We start from the raw sequence: 23,723 nt of genomic DNA, 5'->3' as shown, positions 1-23,723 counted from the left end.
GTGATGTGCGCATTTATTGTCCTATTAGTTTGTCCAATGTATATGGCAGGGCAGATTTTGCATGGTATTTCGTAGACTCCTTGGTTTTCTAGCTGAATCTAGTCTTTGGGGTTTCTTAAGATGGTGGCTATTTTTTGGTCAGTGCTGAAGGCTGTCTTGCTATTGTGCTTGTGGATAATTTTGCTTATTTTATCTGTGGTGCCTTTGATGTAAGGGAGGAGGGCGATGCCATTGTCCTGTTCTGTGTCTCTGTTCTTGGGGGGGAGTCTCCCTTTGGATTAGATTGGTAATTGTTTTTCTTTGGAATCCACTGGAGATTAATACATTTGTGAGAGTGTGTAAATACAGTTTTCAGGTGGTCTTTATCGGCTAGGCATTTGGTTCTGGAGATGAGGGTCTTGGGTACAGAGTTGATCTGTGCAGGGTGGTGATGGGATTGTGCATTTAGGTAGCGGTTGGTGTGTGTTTTTTCCAGTAGATAGTGTATTCTAGGGAGCCATTGGGTTTTTGGTAGATTAGTATGTATGTATACATAAACATACATACATACATACATACACATGCACGCGCGCACACACACACACACATATCCTTGCTTAAGCAATTGTTAAAGTAGGCAAAAAATATTGTAAATGTATTTGAGAGTACCTGTATTAAGAGAACTTTAAAGAAATACCAGTTTAAAGAAAAACTGTGTGTTAAATAGGATATTATGTGTGTGTGTGTGTGTGTGTGTGTGTGTGTGTGTGTATGTGTGTATGTGTGTATTTCTATAAGGGCAGTTTGTAGGGAGGGGCTAAACATAATGTTGAAGTTTAAGAACTAAAAATAATATTTAGACTTTATTATACTCCATTAGGTTAGTAGAGAAAAGGATTGTCTAGGACAGATCCACAGCTGACTTTTGACCATCATCTGACGGCTGTGACCAGGGGGGCATTTGCCCAGGTTCGCCTGGTGCGCCAGTTGCGACCCTACCTGAACCAGGAGGCCCTCACAACAGTCACTCGGGCCCTTGTGACCTCTAGGCTGGAATACTGCAATGTGCTCTACATGGGGCTGCCCTTGAAGAGCATCCGGCGACTTCAGCTAGTCCAGAACGCAGCCGCGCGAGTGATTGTGGGTGCACCTCGGTTCACCCACATAACACCTATCCTCCGCGAGCTGCGCTGGCTACCTGTTGATCTCCGGGTGCGCTTCAAGGTGCTACTTGACACTCATAAAGCCCTTCATGGTAGTGGGTCTGCGTACTTGAGAGACCGCCTCCTGCCAATTACCTCCCTGCGACCAATTAGATCACATAGATTAGGCCTCCTCCGAGTTCCATCTGCCAGTCAGTGCCGACTGGCAACTACACGGAGGAGAGCCTTTTCAGTAGTAGCTCCGACCCTTTGGAACGATCTCCCCGTGGAGATTCGTACCCTCACCACCGTCCAGACCTTCCGCACAGCCCTTAAGACCTGGCTAGCCCGTCAGGCCTGGGGACAAAGATAATTGCCCCCACCCGAATGATGAATGAATGTTGCTTACTATTTTACTTTATGTATTGTTTGTGTCTATTGTCTGTATCCCCCCTCCCTTCATTTTATGTAAGCCGCCCTGAGTCCCCTCAGGGAAAAGGGCGGCCTATAAGTATTAATAAATACTCAAATACTCAAATACAGCATTTTGTTGGTGAAGTAATAAGGACAATGCTTCTTTTAAAAAGTATGTTTTTACAATATCTTATACCAACTACACTTTGGGAGAAAGTGATATACTATTTTTGAGTGCCACATGAGCTTAAATTGTAGGAATATAATATTCTCTTGAGTTATATACCTAATACATGGAATTTGACAATGTGAATGAATTCTCCATCCATTAGTATATTGAAAAGACTTATATTGCAACATTGGAAAGCCCAATTTCCTCAATGGAATGAAGACCTGATTATACTTGTTATTATGAATTGATTGCCTGTAGACATAAACTTTGTATGGATAAATATAAGGAAATGTAAACTCATTTATACAAAGTTAAAGTTAAAGAAAGCATAATAGTCTCATATAACAGAATAACAGAATTGGAAAGGATCTTGGGCATCATCAAGTTCACCCTCTGTTCAAGCAGACCACCTTATGCCATTTCAGACAAATGGTTGTCCAATCTCTTCTTAAAAACGTCCAGTGATGGAGCACTCACAGCCTCCGAAGACAAGCCATTCCACTGTTCTCACTGTTTGGAAACTTCTCCTTAGTTCTAGGTTGCTTCCTTCCTTGATTAGTTTCTATTCATTGTTTTATGTCTTGGCTTCTGATGCTTTGGAAAATAGGTTGACTCTCTCTTTTTTATGGCAGTCCCTCAAATATTGAACACTACTATCATATCACCCCTAGTCCTTTTCACTATACTAGACAAACCAATTCTCCATGGTAAACAGGAAAGTCCAGGATGGGTTATTCTGGCATACTAGCTTGTTGACTGAATTGAAAGTCTGAGGACATGCCTCCCTGGTAACAGTCCTCAGTCTTTCAATTCAGCCTCAGCTCACAGCACTTTTTTGTTCCAATTAGATTTAAAAGAACATAGAATCCCTCTGAACAACAAAAAAGAGTGGATGGAGAGGAGAAAATTCTCAGGTACTATTACTTTTTAGCAATTAAGCTTTCCAACTTTTTATGACTGAAATCAACCTGGAAATGACTTTAGCAGAAATAAAAACATGGGAGAGAGAATTGCTTAGAAAGTAATAAGATGAGTAACTGTTGTGGCCCAGCAGGATCCGGTTGAGCTGCTGATAGATTCGGATAGTGAGGAACCATCTGAGTCTGCCCTGGACGATGTGGAGGACCCTGGGCAGGGTTCAGACTCAGAGCAGGGACCAGAGAGACTGGTTGGTCACCAGGAGGCGCCTGAGGCACGGAGCAGTGGGGAAGATCAAAAGCAGTTTGTCCCTGATGCTAGATTGAGAAGGGCTGAGAAACGGAAGCAGCAACTCCGTAGGCAGACTCAAAGAAGATGATTAAGCACAGGTGGTTGTTGACTGGCCCCTCCCGAGAGATTATAGGTGAGGCGTTGGGACAGGACATTTGCAGGAAACAACCGTTCGAATTAGTAGTTTGTGTATTCTAGCTGTGTCTGTTCGTTTGGACTATCTGCGTTGCTTCGTTTGAACTATCTGAGTTGCTCTAGAGCTAATCTATTGAATGTGAGTTGCCTTGGCCCTCAGCCAAAGGATTCATTATCTCAGTAATTGAACAGTGGCAAACAGGCAAGCCTGTGTTCTGGTTTATTCACAGGCCAGGGGGGTCAGAACAAGTAACATTCCTTCATTTGCTTTAAAAGTGATCATCCCAAAGACACTTTTTAAAGATACTAGACAGATATATAAAGCTTCCATTATAGTGTTTGAATTAGTCCTCAGAATTATAATTCTGAAGTACAATGAATGGGTAAGGGAACTAGGTATGTCTAGCCTAAGAAAAAGATGATGGCCAATCTTCCAATACTTAAAGAACTGTATATAAGTAAAGCTTAAATACAGCTCTTTAATTGGTGTGTGTGTGTGTGTAGTGTGTGTGTGTAGTTGTTTTCCAAAGCATCAGAGGGCAGCACAAGAAGCAATGGGTGGAAGCTATTCAGAGGGAGATTCATCCTGGAATTAAGAATTTCCTGATGGTGAGAATAATTAATTCATGGCACTGCTTGCCTCCTGGAATTGTGGGTAGTCCATTGCTGAAGATTTTCAGGAAAAGATTGGAAAACCATTTGGCCAGGAATTATATTCTTTTATAATGCTTTATTGAATCATTTGAAAGCAGGATTTCAGCAACCAAATGTTGATAGTCAATATTTTTTCAGTGAAATATGTACTTAGCTTATTATAGTCATGATAAAGATGTACCTATTCTTATAGTCTGAAACTGCATTTTTATTGCTTTTAGATTAATTTTAGTCCATCTGTGGACTAAATGAATGGATTTCATTTTAAGTCTAATGCACACTTAAAAAACCATGTTCTAGCCATTATAGACTTTAAAAGAAGCATTCCAATTTTCCCAATACCTCTCATCCTACATATTTGGTGAGAAAACAAATTGGATCAAAATGTTGTTGGAGTAGTAAGATTAAGATTATTTTATGTCTTAAAAGGACATAAAATTCCTGTGCAGTTGAAATTAATTTATTAAAAATTCTAATGTCCAGCAGCATTTCCCTTGCGTTCTGGAAATATTAAGAGATATCTGTTAAGATAGATTGCTTGGTCTTGTGAGTATTTTTAAAGGTTGGGCAGGGCATAAAAAGAAGAGGATGGAAAGAAATTCAGTCATGTGAAGAATATTGAAAATGAACTATTAAGCTTTGTATAATATGAGAAATCAAGTTACGAGATGATTTCATATTAATACAAAGCCAAACAGTAGATATAAAGAGTTCATCCTCATTTATCCCTGACTTGCTTCTCAACAATAAATCAGGAGACGCTTATTCAGAAGGAAAGCTCAGATAGAATTGCAATACGACTTATTGTCCTTTAATCTTCCTTTCCCCCTCTCCTCCTTCTCTTCTTCCCTTCCGCTTTCAGAAGGCACAACAACTGCGTCAAACTAAATTTTCTTACTATATATAGTATAGTGTGTGTGTATATATAATTACTATACATTCATTACTATTTCATTATATGCTTTACCATTTTTGTAAGCTGCAAAACTTGACATTTTCTCTCTGTCTGACCTTCTGATTTCTAACACCACAATAATTATTCATTATTTCAAACATCATTTGTTTTCTGATAATCTTAATATGTCACACCTGAAGTGTAAAATATGATGTTCAGTTAGGCAAATAATTTACCCTTCCTCAAATACAGTTCCTGGGGAAAATAATACCATAAAATACTTAGACACAAAAGAATGCTGATTCAAACACAAGAGTATTGTAAAAATCCTGGAAATAAGAATACCAGATAATAGCCAGAGAAGAGTAACATCTTAACAGACACATTCTTTGGACCTTTATATTTGACTCAAGGAAGCCATTGTATTCATGCCCCATTATCTCATCATTCCGATCTCATTAACATGTACAAGCTATTATCCAATAAGTAAATGCTCTACTGATTAAATGTATATTGTAATTGCATATGTCTGGATAGAAGGGTTTCATTCCTATCTTTTAGGCTTGTTCTTTTGCCTCTAGTACCAATTTGTGTTTTAATGGAATTGTGTGCTTAATGCATAAAAATTCTTCCACATTCTTCATGCAGCAGTATTGGTTCAAATATGCAGAATTATGCTTTGTAAGATTGTGTTACCTTTCTTCAAGTAAAAAAGGTTCTAAATATTGCCACCTGATTACAGGAAAGCTAAGAAGGTGATAACAGAATGGAAACTATTTCAGAAAATGAAATCTTACACATATCTACTCAAAAGAAAATCCCATTGATTTTCGTGACATTTAGTCCCTGAAAAGTGGGCAGGATCATAATTTTAGCTGTATATCAATAGGCTCAATATCAAACCATAGTGGCTGAAATTTCTTATATCTTGCTGCTATAGGAATGTTTCCCAACATGGCCTCAGTTCAGCAGAAATTCATTTTCAATCTATCTTCAATCTATGAAGGGATTGTGTTAATTAATTCTTATTGTTGACTGACTTTCATGTAATATTGATAATCTTTCCTTGATAATCTAGGTTCCCGTTTGACATGTGGCTTACCTGAACCTCTGAATGAGGCCTGGATCTAAAGAATGCAGTCTTTTTAATTTGCATATTAAGCAGATATTCTCTACTGGCTAATGGAAATTTGCATCAAAAGAAAACACAATAGGCTTTCATCCTATTTCAACTACTAATTTTAATTGCAAATTTAGGAAAAATCAAGATTCACAGGACTGAATATAGGGATGTTGAATTAAACAATGGTGTACTCTTACGTATTCTTAAATAACAAAAAAGCACTAAATTTCTGAATAAATATGTATAGGACTGTATTGTGAGTAAGCATCTACTATATTAAAAGCATAGAATTGTTTACTGCTAAGAATTTGATTATAAGTATTTTGATTACAGATTTTAAGATATCTAGTGTTAAAACTGATTACTTCAATTTTTTTTAAATACAGGTGCAAAATCTGAAACTTTCTTTAGTTAAAAATAAATCTGCCCAATATATAGGGAAAAAAATATTCTAGCGGTTGATCAAAGCCAGACTTTTGATTAGCTAAGATGAAGGCCTTGCTTTAGAAAAGAAATTAAGAAAAGATAGCAATGCATGTCTATAGATGATGTTATATCCATATATACATATCAGTGGTGGGTTTCAAAATTTTTTAGAACCTATTCTGTAGGTGTGGCCTGTTTTGTGGGAGTGGCTTGGCAGTCGTGTGACCGGGTGGGAATGGCCAACTTGATTTCACTCACCAGGAGATTTCATGGATTGGGTAAAATGTGGTGAAACTAAGTTAACAACACTCTTGCTTAGCAACCAAAATTTTGGGCTCAATTGTAGTCATAAGTCAAGGACTGTCTCTGCCTTCCTCTTAATGGCAGCCTTGTCCTAGTAAACTATAATTCCTTTCTGGCAATTTTCCTCTCTGTTAGAGGCACCAAAATAATCCATACAATGTAAGGTTTCCTGCTGCAGCAGGGGGTTCGACTGGATGACCTCCTAGTAGCCTTCTAGCCCTAAATTGCTGTGCTTTTTTTCTTTCTTTCTGCTAACAAAGAAACTTGCCTGAGGCTCATTCCACATGCCTGCCAGATAGAGATAATGAGATAATGACCCTAGAGAAAGTTTGGCTCTATTCACAAGCCTTTCAGAAACACAATGCTCATTTTGCACAAACCCCAAAACTTCAAAAATATAACACCATATAACATATAACCATATAACCAATTTGTTCTTCCCTGCATCTTTTCAATTTAAAATTATTAAGACTTGTGGACTTCAATTCCCAGAATTCCACAGCCAGACATGCTCAGTTCCGATTTAAAGCAACAGCATTTGTTTTTCTCCTTTGCCAAAAAAGTTTCCTTCTTTCTTTTTCTTCTTCCTTCCTCTCCCTCCTCTCTCTCTCCCTCCCTCCCCCCTCTCAAACATACACACAAAGAGAAAAGTTGGATTGGACTATCTCTCCTATCCCCTTCCCTCTCTTACTCACTCTCTCTCAAACAAACACACACACAAAAGTTGGATTGGATATCTTTTCAAATGGCTTGAAAGCAGCTCCTCTGCCATTCCCTCCCCATTCCCCAAACACTTATCTCATTGCAAATGCAGCCTGCTGTCTGGATGGGAAATGCCTGGAATGCAATAAAGCCCACCCATTCACCTCCTGCTGGCAGGCAGGTGTGAGAGGAGAGGCAGAGAAGTCAGAGGGGATCCCATCTGAGCCTTCTAAAAGAAAGAGGCTGGGGGAAAGTGTGTGTGCTACAGCATGGCTCTTTGTTTGGCTTCCTGCCTCCTCCTGTGGTCTCCTTAGTGCTCACTTGTGCTCTCCCTCCTCAAGTGTAGTTTGATTGCAGGTGGAGCCACGTTGCCTTTTCAAACTTGTAATCAGTGAAGCTGGGCTGGATTTTTATATAGTTTTATCCTGCTGTGTGTGTGTGTGACAGAGAGAGAAATGGATGGGGACCTGGGCAGGAAGTCACTACACTTGGGGAGGGAGAGCACAAGTGAGCACTGAGGAGACCACAGGAAGAGGCAGGAAGCCAGGCAAAGAACCATGCTGTAGCACACATACTTTCTCCCAGCCCCGGAAGGATCCATTATGTAAAAATCCAGCCCAGCATCACTGATTACAGGTTTGAAAAGGCAACGTGGCTCCACCTGCAATCAAACTACACTTGGGGAGCACAAGCAAGCCAAGATCCTCCCCTCCAGCCTTTGCCCAAAGCCCTGCACAGCACCAGGAGGATGAAGTTTGAATTCCTCCCCCTCCCTCCGATGCACATGTACCTTTTCCAGCTGCTTCAGAGAGGACTTCAACTCTGCTCCTGCCTCAGGTCCTCTCAAAAAGCCCTGCCCTTGCTTCCTTCTCTTTGAGAAGCGCCTTACAAAGGGCAGGAACATACCGGTATGTGGGCATGGCCACACCTCCATGGAACGGATACGCAAAAGTATGGCAAATTTCTGAAACCGGTATGCACAAAGAGGTGCGAACCGGCAGGAACCCACCTCTGATACATACATACACACACACACACGTGTGTGTGTGTATGTACACATGTAGGTATTTAGGTATGTAAGTATGTATGTACATATGTACGTATGTATATGTACATTATATAATATATTAAGAATTTTAATTATAATAGTAAACTCTTAATACAAAGTAAACTTAATGAAAACAAAATAGAAAGGAGTGCAAAGAAAAAAGATGTAAGAGAAAAATTAGAATAATGAAAGAGAAATCATAAAATTACTTCCAAACTTTATCACAATTATAAACAAATTTAGTGACTCTACTCTCTCTAAGATTACATTTAACTCTTCATCCCATATTCAATCTCTTATCTATTAACAAATTTACAGAATATCATCTTTTTAATCCTGGAGTCAGGATTAAATCCATAAAGAGTTGCCAGGAGTAACAGCATATTTTGTTTTAATCTTGACCAAACCAACCAACTTTGTTGTATATGTTTTATTTGTAATTTTCCTTTTAACAACCAACATATTTTGTGGACTGGGTCAATATATTTTTTACACAGTGCTAACAATAATAATACAATTAAATATACATGATCTTGATCTTCCAACTTCTAACCTTAATAAACCATTGTAATTATAATAGATTCTTTATCTATCAATATATATAATATTATTTTCCCAATTTGTACTTGTTTTTTCCACATATGTTGGGGTAAGAGTTAGGGTTAGGGTTAGTTTACACCTTCTCAATTTAGTTTATATCTTCCCAATTGTCCAAATGTTAAAGTATTATTTATCTTTTCTTCTTTCTTTTTTTCCTTCTATCACCTTTCTTCTTTTGCTTGATGGAATGTTCTATCAAGTAGCATTAGAGCCAAGGTGGCGCAGTGGTTAGGGTGCAGTACTGCAGGCCACTTCAGCTGACTGCTATCTGCAGTTCAGCGGTTCAAATCTCATCGGCTCAAGGTTGACTCAGCCTTCCATCCTTCCGAGGTGGATGAAATGAGGACCCAGACTGTGGGGGTGATATGCTGACTCTGTAAACCGCTTAGAGAGGGCTGAAAGCCCTGTGAAGCGGTATGTAAGTCTAACTGCTATTGCTATTAGTAATCCAAATTGGCCCACCAAGTTCCCTCAAGTCTTTCAAAACCACCTTCCAGTAAACAATTTCAATAGGGTTTTAGTTATTTGTAATTCAATTTGTCTTAAAGATCTTCAAAAAGCTCACAAGATATTTCCAAACATCCAAGTTGTCTACTGAAATAGAATCAGGGTCAAGTGGCCTTCCAGGTATTATTTACTTTCCATGCTTTCCTTTGTGTATCTTAAACAATTATCTCTTTTCCATGCTGCAATAATCTTCTTCCAAACCAACCAACTTTATTTTACCTTCTTTAACTTCTAACAATCTTAATGATGGATAATCCCATCATTTCTGGATGTTAAACCTGTGGAAATCTGCTGTTCTTCAATTCTTCTTGAAAAATGGCAGTCCAGAGCACATGTGGATGATTAAAGCTGAGTCCAAGTAGAGTTGGATGTCTCTTTTGAGAATTGAGAGCTCTATCTGCCTTAAAACAGACACTGGTTCCCTCTTTAAAAGGTAATTTGTAGAACCAGCAGTAGTGGACAATTTTAATCCAGTCTCCAAGCTTCCTTTCTAGGAATGTTGTTGAGAAGATGGTAGTCTAGCAGCTCCAATATATACTGAAGAAATTGGAATATCTGGCTCCATTGCTGTCAGGTTCAAGGGTGGATTGATTGATTTTGAATGAATTCAAAATTGATTGATTTTTAAAGACTTTTAAATGACACTGGATAGCTTAGCATGAAAGTAGTGTATTTGCCCTGGGACTGTTTGGTTTCTTGGTGGGTTTTAGTGCCATAAATCAGATATATTTTACTTAATTTTTATTTATTTATTAAATTTATCTTTTAGGGCTGATTGAAGAAATGGGAGTAGAAAGTATTGTTTTTCAGTGATTTTCCTCTTTCCTCCCAGGCTAGTAAATGTTGGTAGGGAGCGGTGGGGGAGGATCTGATTTTCTTTCTTCTTAGAGACATGATGGCACAGTGGTTAGAACACAGTACTACACTAACTCACTGTTCACTCTAGGAATTCAATTGTAAGCGATTCAAGGGTTGACTCAGCCTTCCATCCATCCAAGGTCAGTAAAATGAGGATCCAGATTGTTGGGGGCAATATACTGACTCTGTAAATCATTAGAGAGGGCTGTAAAGCACTATGAAGTGATATAAAAGTCTAAGTGCTATTGCTATTTTTTCTTTAATAACCATTCAGCATTGATAGGCAAATTCTGATATTTGATTTTCCTCAATCCTTCATCATCCATAATGACATTATCATTGTTATTGTTGTATGCTTAAATCATATTGGAGAAGAACTGAATCCTTTTTTGTGTGTGTAACTTCATCCTGTAATTCATTCTAGCATTGGAAGTGGCCTTACTGTGAACTATTGTGGCATGAAGGTCCTGTTGCCATACTTGCACTGCAATTGATGCCAGGGTAGAGAGTCACCCTGTTCAGTCAATTTCATCCCCACAGTTTATCCAAGTTTTCAAGCAATTCAAATCTAACTCACTCAAGTCTATGTGAGACTCTCCTAGACTTCATTCCAGTGTAGAGTATGGTGAGGCAGAAAATTCTGTATTATGTTGAATTTTAATAGAGCTGTAATAAAGATCAATATTTATTTGTCTGACTTTATTTTCTGGTGAATGTAAGGTGTAAAGTAAATTAAAGGAAATTAAAAAATAAAATAGATAGAAAATAAGGTATTTTGATGACTTGTGAAGCTTATAAAACGTTATTGTATTGGTACTCATTTTATACATTAGGATTAGTCCTTGGGGTCTTGTGAGATTTGAGGATTGTCATTGGAAGAAGGAAAAGAAAGGGTATTCTTAATTGGCTGTTAATTACTTGGTTATTTAAGAGTGTTGCATACTGTTGTTATAAATATATAACAATGAACTTTTATGAATGCATAGTCACACAAAGCTGATAATTTATGTAACAGCAATAGCAATGACAACAGCAACAGCAAATTTACGTTGGCATATTAAAGAAAACTGGTGACTGTTCTCTTCCCAGCTGTTTATGACTGAAATCATATATAAATAAATAATATATAAAACACACATGGACACATACACACACACACACACACACACACAGAGAGAGAGACATTTATGACAATGATGCTGGATTGCTAACTCCAGCAAAAAAAAATTCTTCAGTCCCACTGCAAAAAGATGTTTTGTGGTAGTGATTGTAGTATCTGGATTAAACAAAAAATAGCAAGAACTGTGCAAATAAATAAAGCTGTGTTATTCAGTTATCAAATTTTGGACTCTTGTGTGAATGTCTGTGTAGTATAAAAATTAGGCCAATACTGGAAAGGATTATAACAGCAAGAAACAAACAAGACCCCAAACATTCAACCTTCCAGTAGAGAAACAGGTAAGAAGATTTGATTTAGTCTAGTCAGAAAATAAACATGAAATCTTAGTGGTGAATAGAAAGCACATATTTTACAAACAGTTATTTTAACAGAATAAGATATAGAAAATGCTACATATGAAGTGGCATTGTTGTTATGGTAAATTTAGAAATAAAATGTGAAAGATTAGGACCTTTTTCTACAATAAAGACATTGTATTGTACAGTTGTTTACATACAACTGTAAAAAAAAGAAGAAGTCATGTATGAAATCTCGGGTTTCTTAATGGCTTGATTGTAGAAATGACTTGAGAGAGCTAAGGTAATTTTTGGGGGAGGGGAATGATTTGGTGAATTTAATTAATCCTAGAAAAAATTAGTTTTGGATTAATAAAGACCTCCCTCTCCCCCACTTCTATAACAAAGTAGAAATACACAATAGATGTACTTCTTGACCTAGCAGAACATCTGGAAATATAGTATATGCAAAAAACCTTTAAAAAACAGATTTACTCATGTGTAACTATATATGGAGCTTTATTTATTTCCATTTCCATACTTCATTTTTTTTTCTTTTGTATTGCTTTGGGTCGGAATTTCATAATCCAAGGAAAATATTTTATTCTCTGTCACAAAAAGGTTTAACTGAAAAATCATCCCGAAACAAGTTTCCATAAGATGCTCAGAAATACATAATATCCAACTATCTGACTGGCATTAAATTAGACATTAACCCTTGTATTAGTGTGGTGTTTAAATCTTATCTTTCTACTACTTGATGTGTGTAAAATAATCTCTTATTTCATATACAGAAATCCTTCATTAATGTCAAAGAGAGATTATTGTTGTTTTTTCAGTCCATATAGGTATGAAGCACAGGAGTAGATTCAGCGTTATTTGAGTAACTAGGGAAGGAAGACTTATTCTGCACATAAAGGAGATAAGAGTGAGTTTCTTTTGCATTTTTCCTCAGATAGTATTATAAAAAAGTAAAACAAAAAGACAGCTGCACACTATATGTTTTATATAATTAACAGGAGGACAAATACATATGTTTAATGTATGAATTTTACCCCTCAAATTCTACATATGCTTCTGATAACCTTGATGTCACGGCTCCTTCACTTAATAACCAAGAAAGAAACCACTCAACTCCATTTTGCAGAATTAAGTGTACTTTTACTGATTATAAGTAATGAGAAGCTAAGCAAAGCTGGATCTGAGCAAAAGTGTGAAAGCAATAGATATCAATACATGATTCAATCCCCTCCCCTTGGTACCCCAGTCCATAGTCCAATCGTATATCACCACAGCTGTCAGGTGGGAGACATCTTCAAAAATCATCATCAGGTTGGAATGCCGGACAGTTGGCCTTGGCGGGAAACTCCCCTCCTTCCACATGCGCAAATGAATGGCGTGAACAACTCCCATTTAACAGTCTTCCTGTACAGACTACTTCCCTCACCCAAATACCATGCCCCCCTCCCCGTTTCATGGCAGTCAAAAGGAAGCAGCAAAACAGAGGCTGACACTTGAGTTGCCACTGTGTCTAATCTCTTTATAAAAAATGCAATCAGTGTAATATGACCAACTATCATAACCAATACATCTCTTTTTCATTTTACTTGAAATTGATTTAAAATTCACATTTATAGAATAGATTACCAAATTATTTTCTCCCTTTATATGACATTTCTCTTTTATGTGTGAATTGCAGCTGCAGTGATAGTAATCATTTCTTACAGAGTGCAATCTATTGTAAAAGAACTGAATTCTCAGTGTTGGCTATCTGCTCACAGTATATAATTTGCTTTTAGTTTTTCTCCTGACTGAACTTCTTAAATATTTCTAATGCTAAGAATTTTATTTTAACATAGTCAGACCAATTGTTTAGAAAAATCAAGCAAATTTTTATCTTGCCGGCCACATCTACCCGGCCCACTTGAGTGGGGAGACAAGGAATGTTGCGGGTCGTATCCCCTAGGCAGTGATGGTGAAACTTTTAGGCACCAAGTTTCCAAACTGCAGACGCATACATGCCCAAACTGCAAGGTCCAAATGCGCACCTGTGTGCACGAATATGCACGCATGCATGCGCAGCAGAGACCCCAAGACCAGCTCACCAGCAGGAGGTGGGGCATCCCACACAGGCAGCTCTGTCAGAGGTAAGATCTTTTTTTCATGAACTTCTATTTCATCATTTGCAGGGAAACAGAAGCTCATGAAAGAAATGCCACGGAGAGCTGAGATAGAGTGATGGTGTGCATGCCAACAAAGAGGCTCTGTGTGCCACCTGTGGCATGTGTGCCATAGATTCACCATCATGGCTGTAAGGAGATACACCTGGTGGAACCAAGAAGAAGGGTCTTCTCCATGGTGGCTCCCTCTCTCTGGAGTATCATTTGCCCAGAGATTAGAACAGCCCCCCTCTAATACTCTTCCAGAAAATACTAAAGACCGGGTTCTGCCAGGGGCCTGGAGAACCTTTAGCAGAATGGAGAACATTAAATGGCTTGTGTGATCTGCTGTTGCCGAGATGGGCGGGCTGATTTTATTATATTATATTAATTTATTTGATTCTTTTTTATTAGTTTTATTGTTTTAAATGAGGTTTTATATTCTGTAAGTCGCTATGGGCAAATAGGCAGCAATATAAATTCAATAAATAAATAATGTGTTACTTTTGACTTATTGTAAGTTCAGAATAATATATGTAGCTTTTGATACAGTTCATTAAAGCTTACTTACTAAAAAGCTGAAAAATTAGCCTTTGAATAGGTACACCTGCAAGGGGAGGTAAAAAACAGATTTTCAAATGATAACTTCAAGCAAGCAACTGGAGCTGCTCCTGTCTTTCCTTAGGTAAAAGAATGGTCCATCCACAAAAAGGAATTCTGTTCTGGAGTTATCCCTTGATTGGCCATAGAGAATTTGACTTCATCTAGGTGACTTCAACTACATATCAATAGTAGACAGGCAGGTTTTGTTTATGCTGTATATTATTACATTCTTCAATGGCTTTAGATGTGGCAGCCTTGGACAAAAAAATTATCTTCAACTCTTAGCACATATGGAAAGAAATTTTGAAGCCACCTTCTATAGCACTTAGGCTTATATACCACTTCATAGTGCTTTTCAACCCTTTCTAAGTGGTTTATAGAGTCAGCATGTTGCTCCCAACAATCTGGCTCTTCATTTTATTGACCTTGGAAGGATGAAAGGCTGAGTCAACCTTGAGCCAGTCAGGATCAAACTGCTGGCAGCCAGCAGAATTAGCCTGCAATACTGCATTTTAGCTGTGCCACCAGGGTTCTTATCTCTGAAGAATATGCAAACATCTCAATTGTTTACTTAAATTGATACAAAGCTCAAATAACTAATCTTATAGATACAGGGAATGATGATTTTTGATAGAACTCCATTGCTTGAGTATGAAATTATACAGCTTTGCAGAGAGTGACAAAATTTCCAAGACATTGTTTAATAACTACTGTTTTAGAAAGAAATATTTCACCTTCTATAAATATTTTGTAAATCTCAGGGGACAAAAAACTTCTAAAAGACTTCTGTAACTACCTGTAAAAAACAATGTTACTGCCTTAACATTTTATTAATTTAATGAGTGGATTCCTTAAAGCAAAAGACTTCAAACTTTCTTAATGAAAAATTTCATTAAGAAAATCTTTGTGCAAAGCTAAAACTCCTGAGTTCTAGTGTAGTGATACCCTAGTTTTGTGCTGCAATATCCTGGGAGGTTGGTTGCATTGTAACATTCTGAGCCTTTGCATTGTAACCTCAAAGGCTCAGGATGTTATAACTCAGCCAACCTCCCAGGATGTTGCAGCACAAAACTCAGGATATCACTACACTAGAACTCAGGATGTCATCACACAGCCTAATACCCAGGTCGTTACAACACAAAGGACTAATGGGCAGCTAGTACCTCAGCCATACAGGATGTTAGGAACAGCCGACTAATCTGCATACATCAACTCCATCAACTAGTCAAGATGTAACAACACAGCCAACCAACCCGCTTACAGCAACAAAGCCAACACTCCACACACCCCTATCAATATTTATAGAAAGACTGCAGCTCCGATTATGCTTTGCTCGCACAAGCATGAAGCCGAAGGCATCAACCTGAAGATGGCGACTGGGATCTCGTTGAAATGTCGCCAAGATACTCTCAATCTTACACGGAAAAAGATCCGAATATGCCAAGACCTGCATACCTGGACCCATGAAAACACACACACACACACAAACACACACACACACACACGACATAATTTTCACTAAGGTACCTATGAACACATATGAATTAATGTAAATATTTTCTTTTTACATAGTGCAATACTGGGAAAGAAAATAATTACTTGTAAAAAGTAATAATATCAATCCTCTCTTAGATTTAGAAGCCAGCAAGCTGATTCTACACTAGTAATTCTCTTTCAATCCTAGACTGGGAAGTGCAAAACAACAACACTCTACTAATCCTTTACTTGGACCAATGTAATAGATTATGGTCTATTACAGTGATGGCTAACCTTTTTCCTATCGCATGCCAAAAGCCGGGGGAGCACAGGGGGGGTCATGTGTGGGCACGCCCACACCCATAATGCTTTGTGTGCACATGCACATGCAACTCCCACCCTCCCCCCACTTTTGGCCCATGATGGACCTGTTTTCCCCCTCCCCTGGCTCCAGAGGCTTTATAGGAGCCGGGGGGAGGGAAACAGCCTCCCCCACCCTCCAGAGTGCAGAAAACCATCCCCATGGGTAAACCGGAAGTTCAGGAATGGACTTCTGGTTTGGCAGTAGGGTGAAAAACAGCCTTAAAAGAAGACCGAAGTCAGCTGGCCAGTGCATGCATATGCACTGGAGCTGACAGGGCAATGCCTTGCATGCCCTAACAAATGGCTCTGCGTGGCATGCGTGGCATGCATGCAATAGGTTCGCCATCACGGGTTTACTATATTCAATAAAACCCTACACAGAATAACAAAATAGAGTTGGAAATGATCTTTGAGGTCTTCTAGTCCAACGACCTGCTCAAGTGGGAGAACCCTATATAATTTCAGACAAATTGTTGTCCAATTCTATTAAAAACCTCCCATGATGGAGCACCCAGAACTTCTAAAGGCAAGCCATTCCACTGATTAATTGTTCTAACTGTCATGAAATTTCAATTTATTTCTGGGTTGATTTTTTTCATTAATTAGTTTCCATTCATTCAGGTGCTTTGGAGAACAGTTAACCCTCTCTTCTTTGTGCCAGTCCTTTAGATATTGGAACACTGCTAGAATTGATTCAGCTGATAATAACATGCCTAATGCTAAGAAAAGATTGCTGGAATCAGGTAATATTATATTATGAACATAAAATATGATGACATCTACTAGAGCACATATCAGAAATATTTAACCTTAAACCAGAATCTTTTTTACAACTTAGCAAAAGTCCGTCAGGGAAATCCTAGCTGCTAGAAACACATGGTTTAAGATTACCAGCCCTTTGACAATAGAAAAATATTAATACCCATATTTTCTTCATATTCATTTAATCAAATTTAAAGCAACCTCTGTCAAGAAAAACAAATAAGAAAAAAGTATAAACCTAAACAAATAATGTCCAACATTTGTTGCTATAAGACCTGAAAATATTGACAAAAATAGCAGTCAATAACTATGTGCAAGTGTGTACATTAAGCTCCTAAAAATGATATTGTGAAGGTTTAACTGCTTTTGAAGCATTATGTCTCTCTTTGTGTTTTTGTGTGTTACTACATACACAGAAATATACAGAAGGGTAAAGACTAGCAGCTGCATCTATTTAAAATTCTGGAATTGCAAGTTTCAATTGTCAACCAGAGTTTTTAATTGTTTTGGAATTCCCTAGAATATAAAGTTTTCATGTAAAATTGGTATGCCATTAAATCTTTATCAATTACTTATGAATAATTTTTCTGTGCATAATAGCTTTCCCTTAACATCATGTGCTCCAGATGAACTACATTACAATGACTGCATTGGATGGGAATGTGCTTTTCCTTACAATTACAAAAACAAACATCCAAATGCCATTCTTCTGATAGGATGATAACAAAGGATATCTTCTTTATTGTCATTGCAACAGTTTTTATCTCAAGTTTGTTAATTTTTAATATTTATATCCCATCATTCAGCTCAGAACAAACCAAAGAAAATTTAAAATGTTAGACTTTTAAAAACAGATATTAAACAAGCTCATATGGCTTGTTTTTGTCCATCAATGCATTCTTAATGTCTTATGAAATCATGTGTAAATAAAATACCAGGTGCATAAAAATTTGCACCAAAAGTCTTGATGGTGTAATTTTAGAGAACTCTGGACATTATACAATTATGAATGCAACTTGCTAGAGATTTTCTGCACCTGAACTAAATGCTGTATTGTTTTCTGCCATTCATTAAAACATGGTACTTAAAGTCTGCACAATAGGATTCCACAGATAAGCCAAGATGTTAATTGGATCAGTAGATTTGGAAGCTATAAAATATGTTTAAGACTACCAGCCCTTTGACATTAGAAAAATGAATAAACCTAAACAAAGGATTTCCAACATTTGCTACTATAACATCTGAAAATATTGACAAAAATAGTAGTCAATAATTATGTGCAAGTGTGTATATTAAGCTCCTAAAAGCGATATTGTGAAGGTTCAACTGCTTTTGAAGCATTAAGTCTTATTGCTATTCAATTTGCCAAAGAACTGAGGGACAGGAAGGGTAGAAAGAATGCAGACATTCCAGAGACAGACCATGAGAGCTAAGATTCCATCAAGGCCACTGATATAAGTGTTTGACAGAGAAGTGAACTTTTCTCAAAACAAAAGGACTATTCATAATATAATTGGACAGTGACGAAGAGAAACTATTGTTTAACTTAACAATCATTGCGTGAGAAAAAACAGATTTGGTTTTTATTCTTCAATGCTGAACTGGTGTAGCCAGTAAAATTTTGCTTTTGAGATTTACAAGTTCCTGAGTATGTCTACTTTTCTTGGGTTCGCTAGTCGGACTGTTGACAGATATACAAAAATTTCAGGACTAGAAATACAAGTAACCATTGGCTAAACAATTGCAATTACAATAAGTTATCTCCATTAATTGATTTGTTGTAGAAAAAACAGGACACGCAAGCCAACTCTTCAGGGAAGGAATAGTTTATTTGTGCAGGTTCATAGCAAAGAATAATTGGCCTGAACATTGAGTGAAATTCAGGAACTTCCTTATATAGTTTAACACTTTCAGATAAAGCCATCTGTTAGTTTTGGAAACACCCCCCAAGATTTGCCCTTGAGTTACAGGAAGTTACAGGAAGTATGCATGGGTCAGCTAATGGAGCAATATATGTCTACCACACAGATTTACAGTCAAGCCAGCAGATAGATTAAAATAGATATTTTGCTTCAGCAGATTTCATGTGCAAACATCTTTCACTGAATGGCGGCCGAGGAGCACGCTGAAGTGCCGGCATGACTTTGAAGGGCTGGCTTGCCACTTGCCTTCCACGTCGGCCCGCGCGGAAGGCAATCCAGCCCTTTCAAAGTCATGCCGGCAGTTTAGAACTCGCCCGCCATTCAGCGAAACATGACTTGAAGTGCTGGCTTGCCGCGTTTCCCCGGAGCGCTCGGGCTCCTTCTCTGGGCAGAGTTGGAGCCTCTCGTCCTACTCCTCCCAACGGAGGGGCGCCCTAAAAAAAAAAAAGAAAGGAGCCAAGCTGTTCCAGAGATGTGAAGGGAAGCTCCGAGCGAGAAAGCGGCTTTCAAACCTCCGTCGAGCCCCGCGTGTGGATTTGTTTATTATTTGCTCGGGGAGCCGAATCCGGGCCACCTGTTCCTCCGGGGGCAGCCCGAGCCTTTGAGCGGGAAGCGGAGCTTTCTCCCGAAACGGCGCTTCTGCTCCCCTTTGGCACTTTGCTCTGGGAAAAAAATGGAGCACGACGGACTTTCCAGCACGGATCAGAAGCTGATCTGGGAGAGCTGGCAGAAAGTGAGCAACAGCCCCCTGGAGCACAGCGTCGTTTTGTTCACCAGGTAGGGCAAGATAGGTTGCCAGACCAGAGGGCGCAGGTGAGAACTCTTGAACGAGAGAGAGAGGGGTGGGGTCGGGGTAGTGGTCGCCTGGTCAAGTTTGAGGCTGGGCGTTTTAAACATCGGAAGTAGCCCACCATCCTCAGCGAACTTAATTCAAAGCTCCCTCCACCAGGAACCTACCCTTGTGGATTGACCAGCCGCTGACTTGGGGCTAAAGCCTTGGCTTCCTTCCCATTTCCCTTCTTTAACCTAAACCCTCCCTCCCCTGCCTGTAAATGCCTTTTCAGGGCATCTGCTCCCTGCTCAGTGCCCTCCAGATGTGCTGGATTACAGCTCCTCTCATCATTATTTCTAATAAATTGCTGCGCTGGAGAGGATGCGAATCGAAAGGTGGTGCTCTGAATAAAGGCTATTTGGGAGCACCACATGGGGCTTTGGTTGCTGGACAAAGGTTAGAAACCAGGCTGGTCTTCTCCTCTCTTAGCTAGCTGGGAGCAGGCTCCCTTTTCTGTTTTCCCCATTTCTTGATTCTTGAGTGTCTCTTGTCCTCATTCAAATAATTCTCTATTGCTCTCTATGGGAAGCTAGCAAAACAAAACAAAAAGTCTGGGGAGAAAAACAGAAACTGTTCTTCACATTTCCCATGCATTTGTGAGTTTGCTCCATCGGTTGATTTTAGAGCAGGATGCACAGTGGAGAGAACTCTGCCTGGCTAAATTCATATACATGACAGCAGAATCTTCAAATGTTAAGAGAAAGGATGTAGCTGGTTTTAACCAACTTAGAGCTTTAAGACAGAAGAGATTCCATTTCCATGCTGTGTTCTTAAACTGAGAAACCTACAAACACAAAATGTAGGGACTCACCTTTGGCCCAGTGGTAAATTTATGGTGGATGTGAGGCTCCAGGTGTATGTCCAGTATGGCGCTTACAAAAAAAATGGTGCAAAAGGGGAAATCAGCAGCGGGGGGGGGGGGGGGGGAGAATGTGAATATTTTGGTCAGAAGCGTTCGTGACCAGAGGTTCTACTGTATAACATCTTCACTTAAGACTTAAGATTCACTTAAGATATAACATCTTCACTTAAGATTCACTTAAGAACTGTGGCAAGAAAGGTGGTATAGTGACCAAAGTTATAATGGCATTGAAAAAAGTGACTGATGACCATTTTTCACACTTAGCAACCATTTTCATACTTAGCGACCATTGCAGCATCCTCATGATCACCTGATCAAAATTTTGATGTTTGGCAACAGATTCATATTTATGATGGTTTCAGTGTCCTGGGGTCATGTAATCGCCTTTTGTGACCTTTTGACAAAATATAAAATTTTTAATCACCCCCCCCACCCCCACGGTCAATGGTGTCCCTCTTTACCAATCTGAAAATCTGGTCACCTTAACGTATATGCATATAACTTGGAATGTTTTCTGCCTTCCAGAAAAATCAGGAGAAAGGGAGAAAGAAAAAGTTTGGTTAAGAGGAATAGGAGAAATGGTCCAAACTTGTTTTCAAAATGAAGAATTAGGACTCTATTTTTTTAAAGGACTGGATCCAGTCCTTTAACAAAAAGCCATACTATTAGTAAATGGCTTTTTATGACAACAATGCACTATACAGAGACAAGACAAAATGGTCTCTTTTCTCCTTTATTTATACAGGCACTATTGCCATTAACTGTGAAATACACCAGGAAAATAATCTTTCAGGAATTAAATTAGCAATTCAAAAATATACATTGAAATATACAGTGATAATGTTGTACTGACAATTACCCAATCAAAAGGTTCTTTAATATTATTAATATATTCAGTAATAGGTTTTTGTGGCAGATTATCTAATAAACAAAGGGGAAAAAACCCTCAAATGTTGATATAAAATTTAACAAAGAAAAGCAATATCTGTTCTTAATATTACTGTTTAACATTGTAAAAAAGGTTAAGTACTTAGGAATATACTTTGTTGACAAAAAATAATAAGGATTTATTGAAAAACAAATACTTTTCCAAATTGGAAAGTGTAACAGTAGATGCCTCAAGATGGAAAATATTATATCTTTCTTAGATGTTAGGTTAAGTATCAGTTGTTAAGGTGACTTGTTTTACCAAGACTTAATTTTCTTTTGTAAATCATTCCTGTACATACCGAAAATGATATATTAAATAGTTGGCATAAGTAAGTAATGAACTTCCTGAAGACAACAAAACATATGCGTGTCAGGATTCCGACCGATGCCCTAATTAAATCATGAGCCTCACCCCAGGCTTCAAAAGAAATCAAATTATTTATTCGGAGCTTCATGTTGGCACGTTCCAAGTGAAGCCAACTCTGACCTCAATTCATGCGCCAGCTCTGACTCTTCAAGGTGTGGCATCAGTCACATTCCCAAATGAAGCAATTTCACGGGTTGTAGAAGTCCCTCCCTCTGGCCACTGTGGGTCTCCATGGAGATGGCCTTGACATAGAGATGGCTGGAATGGGATTTTGTTTTGACTGAAGTGCAATTCCCTCACTGCAGCTGCAAGGCTCTGTTCCCCATCCCTCTGCCTATGGCAACTTGATAGCAGGTCAGGAATGCTTGGCGAGTTGTCAATGTGCACCCTTCAAACCCAAGAATACAGAAGCTTGTCCACTCTAAGGATAAAACACCCAGACACCAAACCGAGCAATGTGGTATATGCAGTAAAATGCAGTGAGACATATGCAAATCTGTACATTCGGGAAACAAAACAACCACTTCATAAACTCATGCCACAACATAGGAGAACAAGCCCATCAGGACGAGATTCAGCAATTCATCTTCACTTAAAATACAAAGGCCACTCTTTTAAAGACAGCAAAGTCCAGATCCAAAGGACCACTATATTGCTACAGAAATGCATGAAACCAAGACAAAAACTCCTAGAATGCATATGAGTCAATATAAAAGAAAAAAAGAATGACATTGCCATAAGTGTATACTACAGGCCACCCAAACAAGCAGAAAAAATAAACATACTTTTTGCTAACCAATTAACAAATATATGTAGAAAAACATTACAATAGTAATGGCAATAGCAATTACCCTGACATCAAGTGGAACATTTATTCTGCACCAAATGAGAAATCGAACAGGTTCCTAGCTGACCTAGCTGACAACTGTTGTCCAAAAGGTAGAGGAGGGAACTAGAGAGACAGCCATATTGGATTTAATTCTTACAAACAGAGAAGAAGTGATAGAGGGAGTTGAAACTGTAGGAACTTTGGATGGGAGTGACCATGTCATAGAATTCAGCATAATCAAAATGGCAGTTGCATGAACCTGAGATTCTAACTATCATGAATATATGCCAGGTGCCAAGAGTCTGAATTTTGATTACATAACTATAGGACACTATAACAATTGTAAGTGTGAGGACAGTTGCAAATCACTTTTTCAGTTTTGATGTAATATCACATGTTCACTAAATAAATAATTGTAAGTCAAGGACTATCCTTATACATATGGATGTGATAGGCATGCATGAACATCCTTGGCATGAAAAACTACTTAATTAGTTTTTTAATCAGACTTTTGTTCCGCAAACCTTAAAAGATTCATTGGAACTCCATAATATCAAAAGAGACTAAGTTCACCATAGGCAAATCCAACTCAGTTCGATTCCAATTATTTTAGGAATGGACTACCCTAATTACTTCAGGAATATTGAACACTTATAAAACTTGTGCAAATAAGACTCTGAATTATTATCTGAAATAATAATTTAAATTCCTGTTTCTGTTCATGATTTTTATGTTATAGTAGCACTAGGAATATGCCCATTACCTTAGTAAAACAGGGTCATATATCTCTCTCATCAGTATTCCATAATGTCCAAATTAGAGATTTCCTTCTGGGTCTAAATTTCCTGAGTATATCTTTACATTTCTTGTTCAATGAGTATCAGGCTATAAGTTGTCTATATTTCTACGAATAATTCTCATAAGTAGAGTAGAATGTGTAAAGAAAAAATGACTATTTTAAATACACACAAGGAAAAATATTTAATTTCTAAATTA

The sequence above is a fragment of the Thamnophis elegans genome, chromosome 9, assembly GCF_009769535.1.
Source record: "Thamnophis elegans isolate rThaEle1 chromosome 9, rThaEle1.pri, whole genome shotgun sequence".
Lineage (NCBI taxonomy): Eukaryota > Metazoa > Chordata > Lepidosauria > Squamata > Colubridae > Thamnophis > Thamnophis elegans.
Note: the sequence above shows the minus strand (reverse complement) of the source record.